Consider the following 9,751-nt stretch of genomic DNA (forward strand, 5'->3'; position numbering starts at 1 on the left):
AAATAAATTTATTTATTTATTTTTGGCTGGGTTGGGTCTTTGTTGCTGCGTGTGGGCTTTCTCTACTTGCGGTGAGCCGGGGCAACTCTTCGTGTGGTATGCGTGCTTCTCATTGCGGTGGCTTCTCTTGTTGCAGAGCACAGGCTCGAGGCGCGCGGGCTTCAGCAGTTGTGGCGCACAGGCTCAGTAGTTGTGGCTCAAAGGCTCTAGAGCACAGGCTCCGTAGTTGTGGCGCATGGGCTTAGTTGCTCCACAGCCTGTGGGACCTTCCCGGATCAGGGATAGAAACCATGCCCTCTGCACTGGCAGGCGGATTCTCTTTTTTTTTTCTGGCAGGCGGATTCTTAACCACTGTGCCACCAGGGACGTCCTGATGTGGACCATTTTTAAAGTCTTTATTGAATTTGTTACAATACTGCTTCTGTTTTTATGTTTTGGTTTGTTGGCCCCGAGGTATGTGGGCTTTTACCCCCTGTGTTGGAAGGCAAAGTCTTAACCACTGGACCACCAGGGAAGTCCCAAGGAAGTTCCATTCTATTCCTAGTTTGTTGAGTATTTTTGTCATGAAAGTGTGTTCGATTTTTATCGAATGCTTTTTCTGCATCTATTGAGAGGATCATTTTTTTTTGGTTTGTTTTTTTATTCCATTAATATGGTGCATTACAGTAATTGATTATCAGATGTTAAACCAACTTTTCATTCTTAGGATAAATCCTACTTGATCATGGCATATAATTATATATATAATATATATTTATTATATTATATATATAATATATATATAATATATAATTATATATATAATATATATATAATTATATATATTATATTTATATATAATATATGTTGCTGGATTTGGTTTACTGGTTTGGAGAGTTTTGCATCCATATTCATAAGAGATTTTGGTCTGTAGTTTTCTTGTGATGTTTTTTCCGGTTTGGGTATAGGGTAGTAGTGACTACATAGAATGAGTTGGGAAGTGTTCCCTCTTCTATTTTTTGGAAGCGTTTGTAAAGAATTAACATTCTTTTTAAAATGTTTGGTAGAAGTCACCAGCGAAATCATCTGGGCCTGGACTTTTTTTTTTTTTTTTTTGCGGTACGCGGGCCTCTCACTGTTGTGGCCTCTCCCATTGTGGAGCACAGGCTCCAGACGTGCAGGCTCAGCGGCCGTGGCTCATGGGCCCAGCCTCTCCGCGGCATGTGGGATCTTCCCGGACTGGGGCACGAACCCGTGTCCCCTGCATCGGCAGGCGGACCCTCAACCACTGTGCCACCAGGGAAGCCCTGGACTTTTCTTTGCATGTAGTTTTTTGGGTTTTGTTTGTTTGTTTACTTTTTGGCCACACTGTGCAGCTTGTGGGATCTTAGCTCCCTGACCAGGGATCGAAGCCGCGTCCCCTGCATTGGAAGTATGGAGTCTTAACCACTGGACTACCAGGGAAGTCCCTGGTGTGTAGTTTTTTTTTCTTCCTGTGTGGTGGCTTTTTTATTTATTTATTTTTTGATTGGTTGCTAATTCAATCTCAACTTGTTATAGATCTATTCACATTGTTTCTTTCTTCTTGAGTCAATTTTGGGAGTTTGTATATTTCTAGAAATTTGTCCATTTCATCTAAGTTATCTAGTTTATTGGCATACAATTACTTATAGTGTTCCTTTATAATCCTTTTAATTGCTATGAAGTCATTAGTAAAGTCCCTTCTTTCACCCTGATTCTAGTAATTTGAGTCTTCTCTCATTTATTTTCTCAGTCAACCTAGCTAAAGGTTTGTCAAGTTTACTGATATTTTCAAAGAACTAGATTTTGGTTTCGTTATTTTTTCTCTATTGTTTTTCTATTTCATTAATTTCCACACTTTAAAAAAAATAATTGATTTTTTCCAGTTTTATTGAGAAATAGACTTAATTTTTTAAAGTTTCAGGTGTACAACATAATGATTCAATATTTGTATATATTGCAAAATGATCACCACAATAGTCCAGTTAACATCCATCACCATACATAGTTACAAAACATTATTTTCTTGTAATGAGCACTTTCAAGATCCACTCCCCTAGCTACTTTCAAATATGCAAGACAGTATTAGAAGCTGTAGTCACCATGCTGTACATTAGCTCCCCATGTCTTATTCATTTTATAACTGGAAATTTGTACCTTTCAACCCCCTTCTACCAATTTGCCCACCCCACCCAATTTCCATTCTTAACTTTATTATTTCCTTCCTTCCACTTGCTGCAGGCTTAGTTTTCTCTTCTTTTTCTAGTGTTTTAAGATAGAAGTTTAGGTTATTGATTTGAGATGTTTCTTCTTTTTTAATATAGGCATTTATAGCAATAAATTTCCCTCTAAGCACTGCTTTGGCTGCATCCCATAAGTTTTGGTATGTTTTGTCTTCATTTTTATTTTATTAATTTATTTTTTAGTTTTGGCTGTGTTGGGTCTTTGTTTCTGTGCGAGGGCTTTCTCTAGTTGTGGCAAGTGGGGGCCACTCTTCATCGCGGTGCACGGGCCTCTCACTCTCGCGGCCTCTCTTGTTGCAGAGCACAGGCTCCAGACGCGCAGGCTCAGTAGTTGTGGCTCAAGGGCCTAGTCGCTCTGCGGCATGTGGGATCTTCCCAGACCAGGGCTCGAACCCATGTCCCCTGCATTAGCAGGCAGATTCTCAACTACTGCACCACCAGGGAAGCCCTGTCTTCATTTTTGTTCATCTCAAAATATTTTCTAGTTTCCCTTTTGATTCTTCCTTATTTAGGAGTTTGTTAGTTTTAATTTCCACATATTTAAGTTTCCAAAATTTCTTTCTGTAACTCATTTCTAATTTCATTTGATTGTGTTCAGAGAACACACTTTATTTTTTTTATTTTATTTTTTCAGAGAACACACTTTATATTATTTACATACTTTTAAATTTATCGAGGCTTATTTTTCAGCCTAGCATATACTTTATTCTGAACACTGTGCCATGTATATTTGAGAAGAATATATATTCTGCTGCATTGTATTTCTTTAATTTCAAGGACTCTTGTGATTACACTGGGCCCACCAGGAAAATCTAGCATGATCTATCTTTTTTTTTTTTTTAACATCTTTATTGGGGTATAATTGCTTTACAATGGTGGGTTAGTTTCTGATTTATAGCAAAGTGAATCAGTTATACATATACATATGTTCCCATATCTCTTCCCTCTTGCGTCTCCCTCCCTCCCACCCTCCCTATCCCACCCCTCCAGGCGGTCACAAAACACCGAACCGATATCCCTGTGCCATGCAGCTGCTTCCCACTAGCTATCCACCTTACTAGCATAATCTATCTTAAGGTCAGGTGATTAGTAAGCTTAATTCCATCTACAACCTTAATTCCCCCTTTGTCAAGTAACATATTCACAGGTTTTGAGGATTAGGATATGGACATTTTTAGGGGGTCATTATTCTGCCTGCCACAACAGGCCAGAATCATGAACAGCTTCTTTTTTTAAGGCATTGTATTTACTAAACAAGCAAGCATAAAAACAAAACAAAAACCACAGAACAATTTTTTGAAATGTAATAGTAATGAAGGCAAAGTAACTTTTACCTTAAAGTTATTCTCATACAATTTTGCAGACTTTTAAATTTTTACTTTTTTTTTTTTTTTGACCACATCACGCAGCTTGCAGGATCTTTAGTTCCTCAACCAAGGATTGAACCCCAGCCCATAGCAGTGAAAGCGCCAAGTCCTAACCACTGGACCACCAGGGAATTCCCTAAATGTTTCTTTAATTATCAATTTTTAGACTTAGATTTAATTCTAAAATTAAATTTGGGTAACTGCCACATAAGATCCACCATTGTTTAATAGCAGTTTTTCTGTTTTCATGACTAAATCTCCTAAAATAAGTAGAAAAAACACAACTGATCATTTTATCCTGTGGTAAGTCATCAAGAAACAAAGCATGGACCACTAGCAAGTGGCTTTCAGAATCTTGCAGTGAGTTGAACAAGAAATATTTTCCCCTGAAGTCTTTGGAGCCCTGATAGCTAAACTTAAAGTTTTTATTTTATTGTAGGGAAATATACCTCAACTGGCAAAAGACAGGTGGAGGGGGGATTTTCCAAAGCATTCATACATGCATACATAATATGTACATTTATATTATATATATGTTTTTATAATGAAAAATATATAATTACACACATATAATGAAATTACACATATACATATGTATGTGTGTAAGTATATATATACATATATAGTTTCCTGTTTACAAAAGGAATTCACTTATTGTGAAAACTTCAAACATCACATCAAAGAAATAAATATTATGTTGAACTGTATGAATTTACCAATATTTCGCTATTTTTGACATATAAAGACAGCAATTTCATACTGTTCAATCTAATAATACAGCAAGGAGAACTCCCTGTAATCCCCATGTCCTGGAGGAAACCACTGCCGTTCGGTATGTATTCCTTCACGCTGGAGAGTATGTCTGTGCATATTTATGGTTGGTGGAGTTATTACCACAATGACATAACATGGATAATTTTGCAATCGGCTTTCTAAGCACTTTGTAGAGCAAAGCAAATCCTAGCACTGGTTGTGCTGCTTCCCCTCTACGGAGCCTCAGTTTTCTCACCTGCAAAAGTGAAACTAATGATTCTGTGCCAGTTATTAATTTATTGACTCTCAGCTCCAAATTCATCATGTTTGCCCGCTTTGTGAATATGAATCCGGGCCCTTTAAATAATTTTCCTTTGCCAGATGGCACAATGTTAAATTTTACCAGTAGAGGGCGCTAACAGACACTGCTTGATGAAGGTTTTACTTCCGGGTTTGAAGGCGTTCCTCTCGGCGGGCTTCTGCAGCGCGGCCAATTTCTCGACTCACCTCCCCAGGGCAGCTTTTCTAGCAACGGGTTCCTGCAGTGCAGGTGGCCAGCAGCCCTCAGCCTCCACCCTAGGAGAAGTGGACCGCTTCTAGTGAGTCACTTCCCCATGAACAGCTTTCCCCAGCACCCTAGAGGGTGGTTTTCCAGCAAGTTCCATGGGGTGTGCACAGCACTTGAGCAACTTCTCTACTATCCACTGAGCCCCAGCCATTCCCTCTCCAGCCAAATCTGGATCTCAGACTTGGGGCAGGAGGCGGGCTCTATCTCGGCCCTAGGGTTGGGGGCTGCTCCGTATACTTGTTATTCCTGTATTCTTTAGAGTTCTGTCTCTCTCTCTCTCTCTCTCTCTTTTTTTATACATCTTTTTCTTTTCTTTAAAAAAATTTTTAAAAATTTTTATTTATTTTTATACAGCAGGTTCTTATTCGTTATCTATTTTATACATACTGGTGTATATATGTCAATCCCAATCTCCCAATCTTTTCCTTTTTCTTTTTTTTGTTTTTTCTCTTTTGGCCTCGCCATGGGGCATGCGGGACCTTAGTTCCCTGACCAGGGTTGAAATGCGTGCCCCCTGCAATGGAAGTGCAGAGTCTTAACCACTGGACCACCAGGGAAGTCCCTAGAGTTCTCTGTACTTCTTACTAGCCAATTCCTTGTTATTCCAATCCTGTTACAGTTAATAATTCTTTACATTAGACTTTCCTTGTTCAAATCACTTTGTGGTTTCTCTCTGACTGGCGCAGAGCCCCCATATTGTTATGAAGATCAGACAAGATCCTGTAGGGAGAGCACCTAGCTCAGTGCCTGCCATGCAGGGGGCACTCAGAAAACAGCTGTAGTATCTCTCCCATAATCATCATTTCTCCATGTCAGAACCTGTAGAGAATCCTCTTTCTTACCAACTGTTGTTGTGGTTCCATGGTATGGATGGAATTTTGAATCACTCCATTCCTGATGGACATTTGGATTTTTCTAGTTTTCCATGATTACGAACAGCCCTATGATCCACAGAAGAGATGTCATTTATTGAACACTTGCTGCATCCCATGCACTGAAGCAATTACATATACTAACTCACGAATCCTCACAACATGCCTAGTGTATTAGCTCCTACGGCTGCTCTAACAAATTGCCACAAACTTTGTGGCTTAAAACAACACACATTTATTATCTTACAGTCTGGATGTCAGAAGTCTAAAATGAAGGTGACAGCAGGGCTGTGTCCTTCTGGAGGCTGCAGGGGAGAATCTGTTTCCTTGTCTTTTTCAGCTTCTAGAGGCCACCTGCATTCCTTGGCTCATGACCCCTTCCTCCCATCATTCCACCCTCTTGCTCCCATTGTCCACCTCCTACTACTCACTGTGATCTTCCTGCCTTCCTCTTACAAGGACCCTTGTAACTACGTCAGGCCCATCCAGATAATCCAGGATAATCTCCCCATTTCAAGACCCTTAACTTAATCAAAACAGTAAAGACCCTTTTACTATGTAAGGTAACATATTCACAGGTTCCAGGGATTAGGATGTGGATATCTTTGAGCATACCACACCTATGAACTAGATACTATTATTCCACCCATTTTACAGGTAAGAAAACTGAGGCACAAAGAGAGTAAGTAACTTGCCCAAAGTCACACAGCTCATAAGCAGAGAGCTAGGATACAGGAGGTCTGGCTTGATAATCCAGGCTCTAACAATTACATTGCTTTGTATAAATCTTTGCATACCTGAATGAGGGTTTGTGTAGGATACATTTCTAGAAGTGGAATGACTGGGGGAAACTGCTTAACAGGTAATGCCAACTTGTCCTTCACTACAGCTGTGCCAATTAATTCCCAGCAGCAGTGCCTGAAATCCCAAATTCTTCCTCATCCCAACTCTTGATGCTCTGAGGGCAGAATGTTACGTGAATACAAAGGATTTGTATTCAGAACCAAAGGATTTTTACTGCTTATCAATGTAGGAACTGAAAAATGTTTCTCTTCATGAAATGAGAGGAACATTACTTACCTAATAATAAAAAATTACAGTTGTAATAAAGAGCCATCAGTTTCCTGGAGAAAATAAAATCATTTCATTACCTTAATGTATTGCAAGACTGAAAACACTGGCCTAGCACTGACCGTGATTCCAGCTTCCTTTCCTCACCGAGACTTGTTATCGGAGGCAACACTTCTGAGAGTTTTATTGATATTTTCCACCTCCATGGGTTGTTTTCATCTCCCATGTCATCTCCTGAAGATCTCTGCTTAATAAATCACTTCCATCTTTAAGCCTTTCCAATCACCCTCTCTTCGTCTTGCATCCATGCCACAATTGTTGTTTACAGCTTCCTTTTCAAGGCTTTCCATTTCCCTTCCCAGTGTGCTATTTATATGGGGCCGAATACTTCTACTCACCACAGTGGCAAACACTTACATAGTTACTTTTATAATCTTCATTTTACACATGAGGAAAAGAAGTGAAGTGGCTGGCCCAAGATCTCACAGATATGGGATTCGAACTGAGGCATCTGCCTACAGGTTCTCCTGCTTGACATCCTACTGTATCACCTCTGGAGCAACGGGCCTCCTGATGCACCCGTGAACCCCAGGCCTGCCTGCCCTGGGGCCTCCTAGGGTCATGGCAGGGCTGCAGGGCTGTGTGCGCTCATCCTGGCAGGTGAGGGAAGCAGCCAGCAGCACTCAGGCACTGCCACTTCCTACTGCGTAAGCCTTCAGAGCCTCAGTTTCCTCATCTGTAAGGTGCGAACAACATTGGTCCCCCACATAGGGCAGTGATGAGGAACTGGTATTATCCTCATTTTCTAGTTGATGAAATGGAGGGCTCACAATGTGAGGACAGGCTCAAAGTGAGAACTTGGGAAAGGGATGCTGTTCCTTCCTAGGCTGTTAGCCTCTCTGCGCCAAGCTTTGCTGGAGAAGCAGGGTTACTTAGAGAATCTGGGAGGCAAATCCCTTTCTGGCTCTTCATTTGTAACTATGCTTCCTGGTGTCCTCTGCCCAGTCTGTTTTACCTCCTCGCTGCTCTTCTGTGCACTGGGACTCCAAGATCTCCCCCCAGCCCAGTGGCCCTGCCCTTCCTGCACTGGTTTCCTCTCCAGATGAGGCGCCCTGCATGGCACAGGCCTAACATTTGGCAGGTGCATAGAGAATGTGCCACTAACTAAACACTACCACGTGAACCCTGTGTTCTTAAACCCTCCCCTCCAACTGTGATCTCTACCCCAAAACATCACCCCGCCCCAGCCTGCCATGTTCCATCATTCCACACTCACAAACTCATAGCTCAGCCTTTCGGTAGGGTAAAGTTCCAGACTCTGGGACTTCCCTGGCGGCCCGGGGGTTAAGACTCCACGTTTCCAGTACGGGGGGCACGGGTTCAATCCCTGGTCGGCGAACTAAGATCCCACAGGCCACGTGGTGAGGCCAAAAAGTAAAAAAAAAACAAAAAATCAAACAGTTTCAGACTCTGTATTCTGGCATTCAAGCCCTCTGCTTGCCTCCCTCCCATGACAAGATGCTCCCCACGCTCCAACATTGCAAATTCCATATTCACAGTGTTGTCAGCATCTTCCTAGCGAAGCCGCAGAAGAATCTCTAGTTACTATTTCTATTCGGCCCCGAGCAGCCAACACTGTGTCTGATCCTCCCTCTGAGTGTCCTGCACAGGTACTTGGACAAGAAAAGGGAGACTAAGTCTCCGCTGAGCAGCTGTTTTATGTTAGGTGAGGCACCCCAATTTATAGATGGAGGAACTGAGGCTCCCAGGTAAGGTGAGTTCTCAGAGCTGGTGAGGGGGGCTGGGCTGGGATTCAAACCCAGCTCTACTGACTTTGGCATCCCTGCCCTTGAATCCACTCCCAAAGGCATCCCCACCAGACGTTTCATAATCAGTCCCAGAATCTATCCATGCTCCGTAGGGTGTGGTTGCGGGTCTGTCCCCAACCCTGGGTCCCCTGAGACCTTACCTGCAGAGGAGCCATTGCCAGCCCAGCCGCTTCTGGACAGTGGGCTCTGTCCAGCTGAGGGGCTGGGTCTCCATCAGTATGAATGGCATTTGAGCTTCTGACACCACTTTGCCACAGACAGCCCCTATCTGCACAGGCAACTGGGGGACCTGGAGGAGATTCTGGCCCTGAAGACCAGACAGCCAAGTCTGCTGGGCGCAGGAGAGCAGGGGCCCCTCCTGGCCCCCTGGCTTCTTCTAGACTTGCTGGGCTGTTCCTCCTCTATCCTTCTCCTTTCCTGAGGTCACTGCCTTTTCCCTCCCCCAGGTCCCCTCCCCCATCCCAGGGTTCCTAGACTTTCCCAGGGCCTTTGCTTCACTCTCTGCTCCCCAACCACGCTCATTTTCCGGGGCTCTGCTTCCTTGTGCCTCTCTCCCCTGGTCACTTCCTCATTCCACCAACACGATGCCTCATCGGATCCTGGAGGTGCCCACTGGCTGGTGGGACAGAGAGTCTGGCTTGGGTACAATCGCCCTCCCTAAGCTTTTTCCCCACTGAACACTGCACCCCCTTCATGTCTGTCTGTCGACTTGTCTTCCAGCTGTCTCCCTATCTCTCAGCTTCCTTGCCTCGGTTTCCCCATCCTCAGCCCCTTCTCAAGCTCTAATCCTTATATAACGCTGGGAGGTGGACTCTATTACCACCCACATTTTAGATTTAAGGACACAGAGGCGCTGAGAGTTTGGGTGACCTGCCAGGGCGCCAAACCTGCTAATTGGCGGCTCCCAGCCAGCGCGCTCTATCTAGGCCCGGTGGCCAGCCGAGGGGTGGTCTCCCGGCTCCCCTCCGCCCCTGCTCCGCCCATAGGCTCCGCCCCCACCGACCATAGCCCCGCCCCCGATCCGGCCCCGCCCTCGCCCCGCCCCGCC

This window comes from Monodon monoceros, unplaced genomic scaffold (genome assembly GCF_005190385.1).
Source record: "Monodon monoceros isolate NGI ecotype Baffin Bay Population unplaced genomic scaffold, NGI_Narwhal_1 Super_Scaffold_7, whole genome shotgun sequence".
NCBI lineage: Eukaryota > Metazoa > Chordata > Mammalia > Artiodactyla > Monodontidae > Monodon > Monodon monoceros.